The following is a 20,679-nucleotide window of genomic DNA, read 5'->3' on the forward strand; positions in this document are numbered from 1 at the left end:
ATCGGAACAGAAAAAAACAATATTATCTACTTTCAAATTGAATAACAGCATGAGCAACTTTCAGGAAAATGTCACAGGATGAAACTCCGGGGCCTTGCTCATCCCCTGAAACCTTGAACATCGTGATGCAAACTGTAGGGTTAACCTTATCAACACTTAATTTTTTGCCATATAGATTTATCTTTATAAACAATATTTTCATTGGACCTTTATTTTGATATATGCCATGAAGAATAAATCATTTATTTCCTTTGTGATAAGAACGTCACATTTTTACACCTCATGTATAAATGATGCCATCCCCCATGTAGTTTTTATTGCTATAGCCTGAATGTTTATGTCCTCTTTCAAATTCATATGTGTATAATTTTAGGTGTGAGGCCTTTGGGAAAGTGTTGAAGCCAAGAGTTCTTCATCTTCATGAATGGAATCAGTGCTCTTTCAAAGGAAGTTGAAGGGAATGCCCTTATCCAGTCTGCAAGATGGTACCATCTATGGGGAACAGGGCTCTCACCATATACTAAATTTGCTGCTGCCTTGATCTTCCACTTTCCAGCCTCCATAACTGTGAAAAATACATTTCTGTTATTTATCCTTTACCCAGTCCAAGGTATTTTGTTATAGCAGCCAGGATGCACTATGACACTTTCTTAGGCACTTTGGCTTATTTCTGAATTTTTAGTTTCAGTGATCTATGAGATTTTTAATCAATCAAGATTTTTCACAGGGCTTGCCAGTGTTTTTTTTTTTTTTTTTTAAGAATTTTCTTGTCTATTCTTATTTGTGTTTTCATCTATCTAATATTTTATAGTAACGTCTACTTGCAATATTAAATGGTATCAGTATAGGAACAAAATTGAATTTATAAATAACTTTAAGGACAATTGATAATATTGAGTTTTTCTGCCTAAGAATATGATACAAATTGTCTATTTGCTTATGTGTACATTCATATATTTCATAAACTTTCCATGTTTTTTCCATATTATGTACATATTTTTCTAATATTTATTCCTAGTTTATTTTATTCTGCTAAAAAGTAATTTGAGACACAATGAATTTGCAAAGTGTTTATTTGAGTAAGAGCAATTGATAAATTATAAAATATCAGACAGAAAGATATTGAGTGCTTATTGACAGTGTAAGAAGCAAGTATTTATTTGAAAAATGTAGAAACAAAGAAAACATTTGATTGGTGGTAGCACAAATTTTTTTTTTTTTTATTGTTTTTTGTTTGTCTGTTTACCTTGTTGGACACTTTCTATTTATATAAGGTTGTTGGCTACTCCTGATTGGTTGAGCTTCATTTCTCTTTTTTAAATAGGCAGCTACAAGAAATAATTTAAGTTTTGCTTGTATTTGCAAATCAAGCAAGGTTGAAATGACTTATGAGACCTAACTAATTTTGTCTGCTCAGAGATTATTGAGATGTGATCTCCATTTTAATTTACTTTAACAAATTTTCAGTACTTTTACTTTCCATCCAAACTGTAACTTATAAATTATTATTGTTGTACATATGTAGACCCATGTTGTGTATGCTTTGAAGACCTGTCCTGCATTCAAATTCATTTGTATTATGTTATTATTGAATTTGCCCCATTTATTGGAATTATAAACTTCAATCCCCCAACTGCAAGAGGTATGAGTTCTGAGGAGATAAGAGTAAAGATGAATCAGAAGTGAAAACAGTTCTCCAACCCGCACATGCAGTAAAAACAAATTTCACATGAATACAATGAGTAATTATCTAAAATTTAAAATACCCTGAAAACATTAATGTTTATTTCATTACTATGTAATATGGAAATTACAAGACAAAAAAACCCAAAGACTTACTGTTTAAATATAAATGAAGCTTTTTATATGATGAAGTGCTCCATAATTTAAATGTAAAATGCCAATAGGAAATACATGAAATAAAATAAAATTATATGTAAAAGTGACAATGCCTGTATTAGATTTAATAATATCTTACAATAAAATAAGTTGAAACCTACAAAATGGAAGAAAGTTTAAAATTAGGCAGATATTATCAGCCAGGTGAAGAATAAATACATATGTCAATAAGCATTTAATGTATTTTGTCTTAGATTTTATATGAAATAATAAAAGGTAAGCAACCCAATAGCATGGTAGTTTCACCCTGATTGCATTAAACTGAAAAAATATTAACATTTCTCCATGAGAAGTTGGATTCATGGATTGGCCTCATGCTGCATTCAAGGCGCTTTAGCCAGGAACCAACACTCACTGCAAGAGTCAGCAGGCTAGAAGTTTGCTTCTAAGATGTTCCCCAGCCTGCGACCAAGACACTTTGTCCTGACTACTTCTTCAACTCTGACATAGGTTTTGCTGATATAAATGCAAACCCAGCTTTATACCTACCAAGCATCTACGTGGCTAGAGCTGCAAATGGAGCATTTAGGCACTAGGCAAGAGCTCTTCCCACGTTTCCAAGCAGACTTTCTAGAATTTCCCAAAAATACTGACATTGTCTTTTTCAGACCCCATCTCCCAAAGAGAACCAGAGAGGCAGTCTGGAAGCCATTTAGAATCTCCAGCCTCCAACCTAGTAACAATGGACTTGGATACAAAGAGGCAACCTACTGACCTCAAAGACACCAGCCCAGATTCTGGGCATTGAATTCCTGCCTCCCCATGAAAGATCTCATCTGAGTCACAGCAAAGCCCACATTCTTCGTCAATGTTCACCTTGCAGACACGTTCCAAAACAGCCCCTCAGAACTGTCTTGAGATGAAACAAAAGGTGATGAAGCTCCAGGTTTGGAATGCCTGCCTCATTCCTGACTCCTGAAAAGTCTACACCAGCTGGTTAGAACTCTCACACCTTAGGAAGCCTGGCCTCTCAGAGTGCATCCTCTAACAGGACCTCCTGGCCTTTTCCTCCTTGGAGGAGAGTGCCCAAAAATAATAGGGAATACATGGCCTCCACTCTCACATGACTTGATTGACTGACGAACTGATGTCTGAGGAGGAAACATATGTAGGGAACAGCCTGGGTTTTTTGAATCCCTGTTTCCCAGCTATGATGCCTGTGCAAATGGAGGGAGAATCCCCAAGTATTATTAGGTAGTAGACAGATACTGGCTAATAAAATTAAGTAAATGTAAGGTGACTTGAAGGCGAATTTATCATATGTCACATACAAAATTTTAGTTAGTGAGCTTTATTTAAAAATAGTCACAATTTGTAAGGGCATTCAAATATAATTTTAATAGGGAGTTATGAGAATTATCTGCACTTGCTGTGTAAATGATTGAGTTAGGGGTAACTATCTGAACGTCATGAGCTTGATATGTGCTACTTAATTTCACAAGACATTTACTTGCAAATGGTTGCCATTTTTGCTCTCACTATATGAAAATTTTTTCTTGCAAAGAGCATTTTTATGAAAGAAAAACTAGAAATTTTGCCAATTTCGGTTATTAAAATGATAAAACTGGTTTGTTTGTTATTCTTAACCAAATGCTCTTACAGATAGCACATAGTACCCATGCTTTGATTTTTTGTTTTTGTTTTTTTTTTCACCTTAGGTCAATTGCCTTTCATTTTATTCATCAAACTGTATTTACTGTAGATAGACATTGCAGTTGTCATGTGTGCCCTATGGATTTGTACGTTGTTAGAAATATGAATTCTCAGGCCAAGTATATTGGCTCATGCCTGTAATCCCAGCACTTTGGGAAGCCAAGGCAGGTGAATCACCTGAGGTCAGGAGTTCAAGACTAGCCTGGTCAACATGGTGAAACCCCATCTCTCTACTATTTACAGTTCACATTGTACCTTGCAATGAATATACATGTTATCCAAAAAGCCTAAAAAATAATGAAGTTGGGGTGAGAATGGCTGGAAGTATAGGTGAAACAAAAATGATACATGACTAGTAGCTGTTAAAGCTGAGTGACTGGTCTGTTATACTTTTTTTGTATTGTGTATACATTTTCAATGATCTGCAATAAAACACTTGTAGAAGATGACAAAGTTTATCTGCACTTAGCTCTTAAGATCTTGGTTACCTTTGGGAAGGAGAAAGTGTCAAGGGCATGAACAAATCTGATTCTTAGACACACAAGTGTGTTTATTTTGTAATAATTCATCAAGCATTCCATAAATATTTTGTTCCAATATTGCTGTATGCATGTTATTCATCAATAAAAATTTAAATAGTACATATCTGCATAACAGTCCTAAATTAATATTTTAGAATAATAGTAATGTTTTGTTTTGTTTTAAAGTGGAGCATGTTCACTCAGGACATCATCAGGTGTATATTAATGTACCAAGATATTTATTTATGTTTTAACTTTTGGATGAGTCCCCTAGGTCTTTTAATTTTTACCTCAATACAGTAAGTAGCATGGTTTTAACATTTTGGAATGCAGCTTTGTTTTCAGAAAGGTTCCCCCCGAAGAATGATGCTCTCCCAGGCCAGAGCACACAGCACAGTGACCCATGCACAGGATGCATTGAGCACACACGGCACTGGGTGAACCAGGAACAAAAGGAGAAGCGAGCCTGGGTCTGCAAAATATGCTTTGTAGGAAAAGCAGATAAAATTGAAGGGTCACAATTCAGCAGCAAACGTTTTTACATTCATTTGAGAAATCATTTCTAACAAAAGCTGCTGGTTAAAGCCATGGTTTTGTGGCTTGCCTCCACATTGTAATCACCTGCACAACTTAAACCATATTTTTTTCAGATCCAACTCCAAGGATTCTGATTTAATCGAGCAGTTACAACTTGGATTTAAGGGATTTTGAAAGTTTTCCTCCCCGTAGGTGATTCTCTTGCACCAGGGGTAAGAAGCGCTGGATGGGGGTGAGGAATGCTTTAGCTGTGAGAGATATCCATGTACGCTTCAGGATTTGCCCCATTGCATATCTGGAGTTTGGGGTCTTAGAAAACATTCTTGCCTTGTTAAAAATTAAAGGATGGCTTCAATACATACTTAGCTATTTGGCTACGTTGCAGAAAAAGAAAATGCCTTTCCAGAGATGAGTTTTTTGAGTCAGGGTTTTGTTCTGTCAGTGAGGCTGGAGTGCAGTGGTGTGATCATGGCTCATTGCAGCCTTGACCTCCCAGGCTCAAGTGATCCTTCAGCTCCAGCCTTCTGAGCAGCTGGGACTGAAGTCATGCACCAGACCTGGCTAATTTTTCAATTTTTTTTTTTTTTTTTTTTTTTTTTTTTTTTTTTTTTTTTTTTTTTTTTTGTAGAGATGGCTTTCTCTATGCTGCCTGGGCTGGTCTCAAACTCCTGGCCTCAAGTGATCCTCCTACATCAGTCTCCCTAACAGTTCGACCTACAGGCACAGGCAAGCATGTCTGGTGTATTTATTAAAATGTAGCTACTAGAATATTTAAAATTCACATGTGCCTCACATATTATTTCTTAGAGAATTGCCTCATTTTTGAAATCTCAGGCTGCCTGCTCTAAAACCTGGATGTGCCAGGAAGGTAAAAAAATCTGAAATTTTAAAATAATAGTCATTATATTGCTTCCATGTATGAATAACACATATATATTATTCATAAATAAAAATAATCTTACACACAAATGTAAATGCAAGTATTTTACAGGCAGGGCCAGTGTCCAGTGTATGGAGGAAGCCCTGCCAGAAAAGGATCCAGAAAAAACCTGTAATTCTTGCTTTATTCAACCCAGTGTCAAATCACATATATCACTCATGGCCTGAGGGGGCGTGATGGGGAATTGAACTATATCCAATCATGGGTGCTGGAGTGGAAAGTATCTAATCAGGTGCACAGCTGGAGAAGAATGGACAGCTTTTTGGATCTAGGGAGGCCTTTGCCTGTCTCTCCACTCAGAGCTCAGGACACTAGAGCCACCTCAACACAATCGCCTGTTTTTTAGTTGTTTTAACACTCCAAAAGAGAATTCGTTTTCTCATGCATTTTCCAAATGTGTGGCAAGCAGAGCCTTAAATCTACCTCCCTGTTACCCCAGCCTAACTCTGGCTTGCAGTCAGATTTTAAATTTCCGGTTCTTTCCTGACACTTGCCAACACTAACTAACATTGTGTAACTCACAGTATTATCAACTGTTCTTTATTGTACATTTTAGACACAGTATTTTGATTCTTCATTTTTTCAAAAAGCAGTGGATGACCCTTAAAAAATATTTTTCATTTGTAAACATTTTACAGGAGATGAAAGCAGATAATAATCCCCTGTCACTCCACAGTACAAAAAAAAAAAAAAAAAAAAGAAAGAAAGAAAGAAAGAAAGGAAAATATTTGTGCCCCTTTCTTTAATCTTCCCTTGGCACAGACACCCCATCAGAATGTCTTTGGGTTGAGGTTTCATTTTGGAAACTTCACAGGGCAATACATCCTCAGCCATCCTGTGTTATTTTCTTGGTTTTGAGTTTCAAAACTGTTTGAGGATTCCCCAAGATGCCAACACTGGCCATGACTCTTGAAGTGTCTAGTAAATAGCATCCCTTGTGTCATCTCCTCTCAGGGAACAGCCCAAGGTCTGAGAACGCAGCCTCTTTGTGGAGTGATTGGATTCACTGTACCTGGAAGGAATCTCCAGGTATACCCTTGCGCTAAAAGCAAACCCCTTAGGACATTAAGAATTTCTTAGCCCAACGCTTAGTTTCCATTCCTTAGATACACATTGCAGTCCAGACAACTGGATGCTGATATTGAGGAAAAAATGTCCTCAGATTGGTGAAGGGAGAGAAAATATTTCAAAGGACAAAGAAACCCAACCTAGTGCGTCAGTGCAAAAACCTGAAAAGTAAAATGCACCTCAGGGACACAGTGGAGCACAGCATAGTGGCTCCTGGTAGGATGCTGATGACCCACTTCACTGAAACAGATGGGAGCAGGGAAAATATCCCAAGTAATAGAATGGGCTGACTTGACCCTTGGGTAAGATATGTCTGTGTTTCAATTGGCATTGTCACCTCTTAATTTTGTCACCCTGAATATATTATTGTATTTATTTTAACTTCACTTTTTCATTAACTGTAAATTATGTTTTATCAGTAGAGTTTCAAAGGTATGAAAATATTTATAAAGCACATTAAGTTGGTGAATTTTGAATAAAATTAAGTAGTAATATATTTCATTTGTTAAAAATTGTTACTTACCTATTTCTTCAGCAGAATGAGTGTAGCACGTTTTCCAGGTCTGTTTTTTATTTGTTTGAGAGGGGACTTCAAGCAGAATCTCACAGCTTAGTGTTGGAAATGCTTCTAGGTGTAAAGACAGGGACAGTCTGTCTTCCACTACGGTGGTAGGAAATGAATACATATCTGCAAGCCCATGAGGTAGATTAATTGTCAAATTACATAAATTTATCACATCAGTTATTCTTTTTTTCAAAACAGAGAACTTGTGAAAGTGAATATCTCTATTCCATATGCTGCCATCTGGGCGTTTGAGGGTAATGCTAAGTTTTAGGAGCTGGGAATTGGCACCTACTGGAAGTGTTCACATATGATTAATTGTTTACTAAATGATTTGTTATGAACATAATTAAATTACATGTTTATTTTCTGAAAGGGATAGATACTTTGGCTTTTCTTAATGAGTTATAAGATGTAAGCCTATTTTATTTTATTTTATTTTATTTTATTTTATTTTATTTTATTTTATTTTATTTATTTTTTAGATGTAGTTTCACTCTTGTTGCCCAGGCTGGAGTGCAATGGCAAGACCTTAGCTCACTGCAACCTCCACCTGCCGGGTTCAAGAGATTCTCCTGCCTCAGCCTCCCGAGTGGCTGGGATTATAAGCATACACCACCACACCTGGCTAATTTTGTATTTTTAGTAGAGACGTGGTTTCTTCATGTTGGTCAGGCTGGTCTCAAACTCTTGACCTCAGGTCATCTGCCTGCCTCGGCCTCCCAAAATGCAGGGATTACAGGCATGAGTCACCATGCCCGGCTGTAATTTCCTCTGTTTTATACCTTAGATTTGAATAATTTTTGCTGGATTCTTCAAACATGAAGTATTTTTTAAATTGAAAACTAACTGAATGACTAACTGGTAAGTAGAACTCTTAGACCATTGACTAAAAGCTAAGGCCCACCTTGACCCTGCAAAAGAGGACCACTGAAGGCCCAGTTGATTATTCCTGGGTGTCTGCCCTGCAGGCATCCAAGCCTGCTCACACCAACCATGGAAGGAGCCTTTGTTACTGCCAGAAGATATAAAACGTTGGTAAGCCGGAAGTTCACAGACAGATGCAATTGAGCTTGAGATAGAAGAAATGTTGGGAGATTCTTTCTAGAATGGAATTGTTATTGTCCTGAGACTGTTTCTAGACTTGGTCTAAGAAGTTACCTAAGAAATATTGCAACAAAGAAAAAGTACAAATGATTAGATCTTTGAGGGTCTCAAAGGTTAGGCGGAAAAGGGTCTTATTTCATAGGGAGGAGAAAACAAGTTTACAAGGAAGGTTGGAAGGGAAGCACAGGATGGAGGGCAGCAAAATCGGATCCCAGATAAGATAATGTTTCACCTTGAAGTCAGCCTGTTCTTAGGAGGGTTATGTATAAGGGTTGTAGGTTTGCTGAGGTGGTGGGTGAGTCAAAGTTCAGGGGCTGGTTGGAAGAAGAGAAACAAGCAAATTTCCTGTAACGAATATGTTATTTTGACCACTGAAGACTAAATTACTGAATGGTTGTTCATTTTTAAAAATGGGAATTTTCAATCTGTGTCCATCTTGTGATAGGTTAAAAAGACAGCGGGGAGCATTCTCAAAGTCATAATGGGAAGCACGTTTCTCTTCACTAAGCTGTTCTTTGAGAATACAAAGAATGGGGGAATTTCTTTAAATATAGCTATTTCCAGGATTACCTTCACCCACAACTGTTCCTTGCCCTAGACATCTCTTCCATTTGGCTGTTTCTGAGTTATATTTTTATAATAAAGTGGTAAATATAATTAGAGTTATTTGTTGAGTTTTTTTTTTTTTTAGTAATTCTATCAAATTATTTAACTTGAAAAGGGGTTTATGGGAGTCTCAGATTTATAGGCAGTAGCTGAGAAGTATAGATGGGCTTCAAGGACATGTGACTCTCCTCTGCAGTGCAGATGGCGATGTGAGACTGAGCCCTGAATTTTTAGGGTCTGTGCGAACTCTAAGTTGTGTCAGAATTAAATTTGGGGGCAACAAATGGGTGTTGGAGAATCAGTGGGTTTTCAGGGAACTTTACACATTTAGGATCAAAAGCATTGTAAAAAGAAAGACAACGTGGGGGCCTCCGCTGGAGAGAGACTCCAGGTGTGTCGGGGAATGTAGTCTCTGCTCTGCACACAGGCTAATACACCATGAACTGCCCTGTGGTTCCAGGCATCCTCCCAGGGTGAGAAGGACCAAGGACTCTGAGGGAAGAAGTTCCGAGAACAGATGACTTCTACCCTCCTGCCAACCTGAGGCCACAACATGTTTTTCACCCACTGAACTTACGCACTGCAGGTTGATGTGGTCAAGCCCTTCCCAGGACAGGGCTTCGGCATCAAGATTGTTGCCACGCTACCTTTCCTCATAGACTTTCCCACCAAAAACCCACACATGTGCCTACAAGACCCCTGGCATATGCTCTACCTTAGACACCGAATCTGCAATGGCAACCTGGTTTTTTCACCATTCCAGGTTTCTGTGCCACCTGATCATAATCTCATCTTCTTGCATGGACATAGAAATAAGTCAGAGCAAAGTTTCACCTAGGTCAGTATCTGTAGCATGAACCCATCCTTCCACCAACCCTTTACTGTCTCCCAATTGTGGGTTCTTAATAGCACCTTCCCCTCTTTTACCTTTTAGTTCACCTCAAACCGTTTTTTAAGTGCACTCAGTGTGTCCAGGCCACCCCTCAGTTGCCTGAATCCAGCACCTACTAAAATTCAGATGTCCAGTAGTTCAAGACCATGGGCCTAGACCGTGTTTTTGCAGAAGGAAATACAAGTTAGAAATGAGAGGCTCTATTCTCCCATTTGAAAATTAAAAAAGATATTTTTTTCTTTTCCCTTTTCTTAAACAATGTAATTTAGAAAACTTGTATCACTAATTTTTTGAGACAGAATCTTATGCTTTTGCTTAGTCTGAAGTGCAAGGGCATAATCATAGCTCACTATAACCTTAACCTCTTGGGTTTGAGCAGTCCTCCTGCATCAACCTCCTAATTACCTAGGACTATAGGCATGCACCACCATGACTGGCTAACTTTATTTATCTATTTATTTATTTTTTTCAAGACAGTGTCTTACTCTGTGGGCCAGGCTGGAGTGTAGTGGCATGATCTTAGCTCAGTGCAACTTCCGCCTCCCAGGTTCAAGCAATTCTCTTGCTTCAACATTTTGAGTAGCTGGCATTACAGGCACACACCACCATGCCTGGCTAGTTTTTTATTGTTATTATTTTTAGGAGAGAAAGGGTTTCACCACTTTGCCCAGGCTGGTCTCGAACCCCTGACCTCATTATCCACCTGCCTCCAACTCCCAAAATGCTGGGATTACAGGCATGAGCCAACATGCCGAGCCATATTTATTTTATTTTATTTTTTTATGGTGACAGAATTTCATCATGTTGCCTGTAGTGGACTCAAATATTTGGCTTCAAGTGATCCTCCTGCCTTGGCCTCCCCAAATGTTGGGATTACAGACATGAACCACCGTGCCTGGCCTGGAAAACTTTTATATGTACCTTTTTCTCTCTGCTTCTTTGAAATATAAGCAAATCATTTTAACAGCTAAATAAGCCTTTCGCCATTCTTCATGACACAGAATTGTCTTTATCTAAGACCTGGAAACTATTGTTTGTTTTTTAATTTGGCAAAGATTTATTGATTTTTTATTTTCAGTCTTTTGAAGTAGGCACAGCTCAGTACAGTGGCTCATGTTTTTAATCCCAGTGCTTTGGGAGGCTGAGATGAGGGAATTGCTTGGGCCCAGGAGTTTGAGACCAGCCTGGGCAGCATAATGAGACTCCTTCTTTATAAAAAATTAAAATCAACTAGCAGGGCATGGTGGCACAGGAGGCTGAGGTGAGAGAATCATTTGAGCCCAAGAGTTTGAGGGTGCAATGAGCCATGATCACACCACTCTGCCACTGTACTCCAGCTTGAGTGACAGAGGGAGACCCTGTCTCTAAATAAATTAATTAATTAAAAAATGTGTTTTTCCATACATAAAAATAAGTAAATAAACAAATAAATAAAATAGACATGGATTTGCTTAGAATAAAGCTAATTATAAGATAACAGAAAAGTGAACAACAAAGATGGGGTTCGCCCTAGCAAATGATTCCAGCATATTAGGAAACTCACAGAATTTTTCCTGCAGCATGACCGACATGAAAGTAGAATGTCATCATGTCAGGCTGTACCAGCGTTGGAAGACTAAACACTGTGGGGAAGAATCTCCCTTATGGAATATTATCAAAAGGTGAGAGCCCAGCTCCTGCCCTGATAGGCTACAGAGATGAGTTCTTGAGATAATACATTGCAGAAATATGCATAGAGTAGTTTAACCTTTTTTGTGTGTAGCACTTTCTCCATTTTCCTGAGAAATCTTCCCTGGTAATAGTGTCAGCTTTTAAGTTTTGAGGGTCTGGTAGGACTAAAGCTGCATGCTGCAGGTGATTCCTGGGGCAGGAAACTAATAAAAATTGCAGCCACAGGCATAAATACTCATGGCCTAATGTAAAGTGAAAACAATACAAAAGTCTTTACTGTTATTCGCACAAGTGTGTGAAGAGAGACTTTCCACATAACCAACTTGCCACTGAGACTAATGAAGGCCAGATTCCACTGGAACAAGACTATGAGTTACTCATGGGAAGGCCGTAGGACAAAGCCCAGAGATTTTTCATATTTGAGTCTGGGTCCTGGGTCTGTCCCGGTCTTCTCAGGTCTCTGTCTGTAGAGATGCCTATGTGGCTGCTCTCAGCACAGGAAGGTGCTGGCTGTGGTTGCTGGTTTAGTGCACCTGCTCTTTTTCCAAAAAGAGAGAGGAGTTGGCCACATCAAACAGCTCCTCATCAATCTGAATGCAGCTTTGTAAAAAGTGCCTAGAAACCACGCAAAGAAAAGTCTGTGGTCTGCCTTGTTTTCACTGTATGTGACACCTCCATTAGAAATTCTGCTTTTCTCTGCACTCCAGCCTGGATGACAGAGCGAGACTTCATGAAAAAAAGAAAGAAAGAGAGAGAGAAGGAAAGAAAGAAAGAAAGAAAGAAAGAAAGAAAGAAAGAAAGAAAGAAAGAAAGAATAAGAAAGAGAAAGAAGAAAGAAAGAAGAAAGAAAGAAGAAAGTAAGAAAGAAAGAAAGAAAGAAAGAAAGAAAGAAAGAAATAGAAAGAAAAGAAAAGAGAAGAGAAAAGAGAAGAGAAAAGAGAAGAGAAGAAAAGAGAAGAGAAGAGAAGAGAAGGGAAGAGAAGAGAAGAGAAGAGAAGAAAGGACAAAAGAAAAGAAAAGAAAAGAAATTCTGCTCTTCAGATTAGGCACATAAGGACAATCTGTATAAATCTCCATCAAGGAAGGAAACCAGAGGACAAGTTAAAGTCTTGGAATTCACATCTGAGTACATAGACTCGTTCTCCAAGCCTCTTCTTTTTATTCTGCCAGCTATGGCCTGGGTATGAACATGACAGATACTCAAGAGTTCCAACACTCGACAATCTGCTTCAGTCCAAGAAGAGTGCCCTCCCTCTTGTTCCCCCTACAACTCATGGTATAAGAAGTGGTGTGCCACTGCCCAGATGAGTTGAGAAGAGACGCCTGGCCTGGAGTGGTCTTTTCTGGGCTGCCCTGCGTTATTTGTAGGTGCAACCAGCCAGTAGCCAGGAACATCAGGAATGAGGGCTGAGTTGACATCTGTGTTATCAGATAAGACTTTTACATTGAACCTTTGTAAGGCCGAAACTCAGAAATTTCAGGGCACAATGAAAGAGCATCTCACTCTCTTGAGCATCTCTCACCAACAGAGGTGGATACAGAGCTGTCTCAAGAATGTGAATTCCTGGTTTCTTAACTGCTGTTGGGTTCTGTCACCAAGAAAGTGTGTTAAACTCTTCAAGGTTCCATCTACTGGTCCGCTTGTTTCTGTAAGACATACCCAAAGGCCCCACTATGCTACTGATTGCTCAACTTTTTATTTGTACACAATTATGCAAACACAACTTCCCCTTAATTCCCTGGAAAGACCTAAATGCAGCCTGGGTTCCAGGATAGAAGAGATAGCTGGAACATAACCGTGTTTTTCTTACCATCTCTGGGAACCAATAAAAGTCACTGTGTATTTGAGGCTTCCCCAGCCTCCTAGCATGCACAGTGGGGATGCTAGGTAAACAGAGGTAAACCTTATTAAGAAGAAAATACATACAGTAGCCCAAAGAAGACACATTTTGACAACAGATTGGAGAAGCTCCCAGAATGACTAGTGTGGCTGAATGTTGTCAATTTTCCCATGTATAAAGCTATTTCATAAAGGATAAAATAGGTAGTGGTTTCTTAACTGATCGAAACCTTAACAAAACCACAGTATGTAAAAGCAACCAGGAAATATAGCCTAATCAAAGGAGAAAAATATATACTCAAGTGAACCTAAAGAAGTGGAGATCTATGAATTATTTTTTTAACTTAAAATCATTTTATGTTTCTTTACTTTTTCATTTTATGCACAGGATCTTACTCTATCTCCTGGGACAGAGTACAGTGGTGGAATCACAGCTCACTGTAACCTCAAATTTCTGAAGTCAAGCAGTCATGCCACCTATGTCTCCTGAGTAAATATGACCACAGTTGTGCACACTACCACTCCTGTATAGTTTCCTTAAAAAAATTTGGACAAACAGTATATTGCTATGTTGCCTCAGCTGGTCTCAAACTCCTGGTCTCAGGCAATCCAACTGCTTCAGTCTGAAAGTGCTGACATAAGCCACCATACCTGGAATTTTTCTCTTTTAAGAAAAAAGGACATTAAATCATTAATAGTAAAATAAAACAAAGAAAGACATTGCATAATGATAAAGGGTTCAATTCAACAGGAAGACTTAACTCTCCTAAATGTAGATGCACCCAACTTTGGGGAACATAGAGTTATACAACAAGTACTGCTAGACCTACAATAAGACTCAAGTAGACACACAATGATAGTAGGGGAATGCAACTCCCCACTAAGTGTTTGACAGATTATCTCCGCAGAAACTTAACAAAGAAATTCTGGAGTTTGATTTCACACTTGGTCAATTGAAACTAATAGGCATTTACAGTATATGCCACACATCATCTAAGCAAAGTAAATTCTTCTCATCTGCTCACAGAATATACTCTAGGATTGACCACTTCCTAGCCATAAAGCAATTCTCAATACATTTTTAAAAAATCAAAATTATGCCAATCATACTGTCAGGCCACAATGGAACAAAGATAAAAATCAATACCAAGAAAATCTCACAAAATCACAGAATGATATTGAAATTAAACAACTTGCTCCTAAATGAATTTTGGGTAAACAAAAAAATTAAGGCAGAAAATTAAAAAGATTTTGAAATAGAAGAAACACAATATAACAAAATATCTGGGATGTAGGAAAAGCACTGTTAAGAGGAAAGTTGAGAGTGCTAAATACCTGCATCAAGAAGTTAGAATGATCTCAAACTAACAATTTAACATCACACTTAGAGAAACTAGAAAAATAAAAACTAACTAACCCCAAAGCTAGCAGAATGGGAAAAATATTCATAACCTATGAATCTGACAAAATCTAATACTCAGAACCTGTAAGAGACTTAAAGAATTCACAAGCAAAAAATTACCCCATGAAAAAGTGGGCAATAACAGACACTGTTCAAAAGAATACATACAAGTGGCCAAATAACAATAAAAAGCTTATCATCACTAACCATCAAGGAAATGTAAATAAAAACCACAATAAGACACCATCATACACCAGTTAGAATGGCTTTTGTTAAAAAGTAAAATGATAATAGATGTTGATGAGGTTTTAGAGGGAAAAAACCACTTATACCTGTTAATAGGAATGTAAACTAGTTCAGCCACAGTGGAGAGCAGCTTGGAGATTTTCCAAATAACTGAGAATTAAACTATGATTCAACCCGGCAATTTCACCGCTGGGTATATACCCAGAAGAGAATAAATTATTCTACCAAAATAGCACATGCACTTGTTGGTTCATCACTACACTATTTATAAGAGGAAAGACATGAATCAACCTAGGTGCCTATTAATAGTAATTTTTTATTTTTTTGAGATGAAGTCTCACTCTCTTGCCCAGGCTGGTGTGCAATGGCACAATCTCAGCTCACTACAACCTCCACCTCCCAGGTTCAAGCAATTCTCCTGCCTCAGCCACCCGAGTAGCTGGGACTATAGGCACATGACACCACGCCTGGCTAACTTTTGTATTTCCAGTAGAGAAGGGGTTCCATTATGTTTTCCAGGATGGTCTCGATCTCCTGACCTCATGATCCACCCGCCTTGGCCTCCCAAAGTTCTGGGATTACAGGTATCAGCCACCGTGTCCAGGCTATTAATGGTAAATTGAATTTAAAAAGTGTCACATGTACAGCAATACTACTTAGCAAAAAAAAAAAAAAAAACCCAAACAAACAAACAAACAAACAAAAAACAAACAAACGAAAGAAAACTTGTCCTTTGCAGCAATGTTAATACAACTAAAGGCCATTATACAAAGCATATTAATGCAGAAATGGAAAATGAAAATACTGCATATTCTCACTTATAAATGGAAATTAACACTGGCTACACATGGACATAAAAACAAAAATAATGGACAACTCTTAGAGGGTGGAGAGAGGGAGGGACCAAGAACTGAAAAACTGTCTATTTAGTACAATGCTCACTACCTGAGTGATGGAATTACTTATACTTCAAACATCAGCATTATACAAAATACCGATGGAAGAGACCTGTGTAGGTACCTCCGAAATCTAAAATAAATTTGAAATTCTAAAAAGAGGTCTTACTCTCTCACCCAGACAAGAATACAATACCATGATTATAGTTCAATGCAGCCTCAAATTACTGGGGAACACAAGGAATAATCTTACATCAGCCTCCAAATTCCTGAGACTACAGGAACATTCCACCATGCATGTAAAAATATTTTTTACATATAGCTTCTCACAATATTGCTCAGGGTAGTCTCAAACTTCTGGCCTTAAGTAATTAATAGGGTATGGCTCTGTGTCCCCAATCAAATCTCATCTTAAATTGTAATAATCCCCACATGTCCTGGGAGGGACCGTGTGGGAGGTAATTGAATCATGGGGGTGGGATTTTCCTGTGCTGTTCTCATAATAACAAATAAGTCTCACGTTATCTGATGGTTTTATGACTGGAGGTTCCCCTGAACAAAGTCTCTTGCTTGCTCCAATAATGGTGAGACCTCCCTAACCATGTGAAACTGTGAGTACATTAAACCTTTTTTCATGATAAATTATGTAGTCTTGTTTATGTCCTTATTATCAGCATGAGAATGGATTAATACAGTAGTCCTCTTGCCTTAGCTTTCAAAGTAGCTGGAGTTACATGCACATGTCATTGTGCCTGGCTAAAACACCTAGTTTAAGATGCTCAGTCAGCTAAAGAAGAACATAGAAAACTAAACAGAAAAAGAAAGCAATGCATGAAGATAATGAGATTATCAACGAAGTGATTAAAAGTACAAAATAGAAACAAAGTGTGGAGCTGAAAAGTAAAATACCTGAATTTAGAGATTCACTAGAAGATCCAACAACAGGTTTGATCTAGCAGGAAAAAATCCAGCAAGCTTGATAAGAAGTCATTTGAAATTATAGGGCGAGGAGGCTAAAAATAATTTAAAAAATTAAGAGAGCCTAAGGGACTTATGGGATACCATTAAGATGGCCAATATACTTATAATGGGAATTCTAAAATAAAAAGAGAGAAAAGAGAGCAGCAAAGTTATTTCAAGAAACAAACAGTGACTGAGAACTCTCAAAATTTGAGGGAGAAAATGACCTAAAATTTAATGAAACTTTACCAACTCTAACTAGTAACAACACAGGGAGACCCATGACAAGACACATTATAATCAGAGATTCAAAAGTTAAAACACCGAGAATCTTGAAGCCAGCAAGAAAAAAGTGACTTAGCATGTAAAATGTTACCACTGCAGGATGACCGGCAGATATCTCAGCAAAAAAACTTACAGGCAAGAGGGTGTAGGATGACATACTCAAAGTGCTGAAAAAATGGCAAGTACCAGCCAAGAACACTATGTCTGCCAAAACTATCATTTCAAACGAATTAAAAAATAAAAATAAAGAATATTCAAGATAAATGAAAACTGTATAAATTTATACACACTAGGCCTGTCTTTAAAAATGCTAAAAAGTCATTCACATTAAAAAATGAAATGATGAGAGCAACACAAAATTATGTAAAATATGACATTTTCTAATAGAGAAAATTATGTACACAATCATAATGTTCTTTGTAATTATAATGAAGATGCACAGAATACTTTTAATTCTGCTATATATTTGAGATAACAAAGACTTAAAAATGACTATAAATCTGTGCCAATGGATTCACAATACAAAATAATATAATTTGTGACATCAATAAAACACACAGGGAGCCATAAAGAGGCAGGGTTCTACATGCCATAGTAGTTATTCTTGGTAATATCTGTAGCAACAACAAAGAAAATACCTACAGTAGTTAGGATTTTGAGACTAGTCTGTGCAACATGGCAAAACCCTGTCTCTATGAAAAATAACAAAAATTAGCCAGGAGTAGTGGTGCCCATCTGTGGTCCCAGGTACTCAGAAGACTGTGGTGAGAGGATTGTTTGAGTTGAGCCTGCGAGGCAGAGCTTGCAGTAAGCAGAGATTGTGCCACTGCACTCCAGCCTGGGTGACAGAGCAAGACCCTGTCAAAAAAAAGAAAAAAGAAAGGAAATACCTATAGTACACACACACAAAGACACACACACACACAGAGAGTAGTGAGAAAAGAATTAAAACTTGTCACTGCAAAAATCAAGAGTACACTAAGAAAGAGAACAAGAGGGAAAAACAGGAACAAAATTGCTACAGGACCAGCCAGGAGCGATGGCTCACGCCAGTAATCCTAGCAATTTGGGAGGCTGAGGTTAGTGGATCAACGAGGTCAGGAGATCGAGACCAACCTGGCTAACACGGTGAAACCCCGTCTCTACTAAAAGAAAAAAGAAAAAATAGCCAGGCGTGGTGGCAGGCGCCTGCAATCCCAGCTGCTGGGGAATCTGAGACAGGAGAATGGCATGAACGCAGGAGGGGGAGCTTACAGTGAGCCAAGATCTCACCACTGCACTCCAGCCTGGGTGACAGAGCGAGACTCCGTCTCAAAAAAAAAAAAAAAAAAAAAAAAGCTAGAGGACCTAAAACAAAAAAGAAACAAAATGCAATAGGAAATCATTCCGTTTTAGTAATTTTTTAATATAAATCAACTATGTCAATCAAAAACATACTTTCACTAAATAAATTCATGAAACAAGATTCAACTCTCTGCTTCCTACAAATAACCAAATTATGATCTGGAACACATATAACCCGTACATGAAAGAATAAGAAAAAATATTAAATGCAAAATCCAATACTGTCATGGTAGACAAAATCAATATTATATCAAAAACTTCCTCAAGAGACAAGAGGAAAAGGACAGTAAAAACAACAACAATAAAAGCAACAATAATAAAGCAACATACAACAATAAAAGCAGCAACATTAAAACAACATACAACAATAAAAGCAACAACAGTAACGTATGTGCCTTACATCACAGTTCCCAAATATATGAAGCAACATTTTACAGAATTGAAACATGAAGTAGCCAGCACCTGATAACAGGAGATGACTTTTATATTTGACTTTTAGTAATGTAAATTAAAAAAACAAACATAAGATTGATAAGTAAACAGAGGATTTCAACAACACAATAGAATAATTAGACCTAACATTCACATTTATACCTCTTCACTCAACAGTAGAATCTGCAACACTTTTAATCACACATGCCACAATATTCCAGATAGACCACCTGTTAAGTTAAAAAACAAATCTTAGCAAATTTAAGCAGAAGGAATTACACAAATTATTGCTAACTATGATACAATAAAACAAGAAGTTAAAAACACTAGCATGTCAAAGAATAAGTAAAAATTAAACAATAAATTCTCAAACACACTCTTGTTCAAGAGGTTATAGACTTAATATTGTTAATATGTCACTACTACAGAAAGCGGTTTACTGATTCAATGTTCTTTCTTTTTGTTTCTATCTTTTTATCTTGAGATGGAGTTTTGCTCTTGTTGCCCAGGTTGGAGTGCAATGGTGTGATATCAGTTCACTGCAACCTCCACCTCCTGGGTTCAAGCAATTCTCCTGCCTCAGCCTCCTGAGTAGCTGGGATTACAGGCATGTGCCACCACACCTGGCTAATTTTGTATTTTCAGTAGAGATGGTGTTTCTCCATGGCTGGTCTGGAACTCCTGACCTCAGGTGATCCACCTTCCTCAGCCTCCCAAAGTGCTGGGATTACAGGCATGAGCCACCACCCCCAGCTGATTCAATATACTTTCTATCAAAATACCAATGAAACTTTTGGCAGAAGTTTTAAAATATTCTATAATTTCTATGGAATTTCAAGTGACCACAAACAGCCAAACAATATTGGGGAAAAAATATAAAGATAGAGGCATCATACTTTCTAATTTCAAAACATACTACAAATGTATAGTAATCAAAACAGTTTGGTACTGACATAAAGACAAATGAATGATGAAACAGATGAGAGAGTCCAGACATAAGACCTCATGAGTCTAGTAAACATATTTTTAAAACGTGTTCCAAGAATTCACAATAAGGAAAGAACAGTCTCTTCAACAAACAGTATTGGGAATAATAAATTTTATAAGGAAAAAATAACAAAGTTAGACCTTATCTTGCACCAAATAAAAACATAAACTGAAGGCCAGGTGCAGTGGCTTATACCTGTAATCCCAGCAATTTGGGAGGCTGAGGCAAGTGAATCACAAGGTCAGGAGATCAAGACCATCCTAGCCAACATGGGGAAACCAAGTCGCTACTAAAAATACAAACAAAAATTAGTTGGTTGTGGTGGCACATGCCTATAGTTCCAGACACTCGGGAGTCTGAGGAAGGAGAATCTTTGGAACCCGGGAGGTGAGAGTTTCAGTGAGCCAAGATCACACCACTGCACTCCAGCCTGGCGAGAGAGAAAGACTCCACCTCAAATAAAGAAATAAACTCAAAATAACTAATTTTTTATAGTTGTTAAAATGCAATTTAAAACTGTATTTTTCAGACAGTTTGCTATCAGCATACAGAAAGCTACTACTCTGTTGATTTTCCGAAATGTTACTGAATTTGTTTAGCAGTTCTCTTAGCTTTTGGTGTAGTGTTTAGAGTTTTTCACATATAAGATTATTTTGTCCACAATCAGAGACCATTTGACTTTGTCCTTTCCAATTAGTATGAGTTTTATTTCTTCCTCTTGCCTAATGTCCTTGGCTAGTACTTCCAGTACTATGTCGAATAAGAGGTCTCAAAGTGGGGATGATTTTTCTTGTTCCAGATCTCACAGAGAAAGCTTTCAGCTTTTCCTT

The sequence above is a fragment of the Pan troglodytes genome, chromosome Y, assembly GCF_028858775.2.
Source record: "Pan troglodytes isolate AG18354 chromosome Y, NHGRI_mPanTro3-v2.0_pri, whole genome shotgun sequence".
In the NCBI taxonomy this organism is placed as follows: Eukaryota; Metazoa; Chordata; class Mammalia; order Primates; family Hominidae; genus Pan; species Pan troglodytes.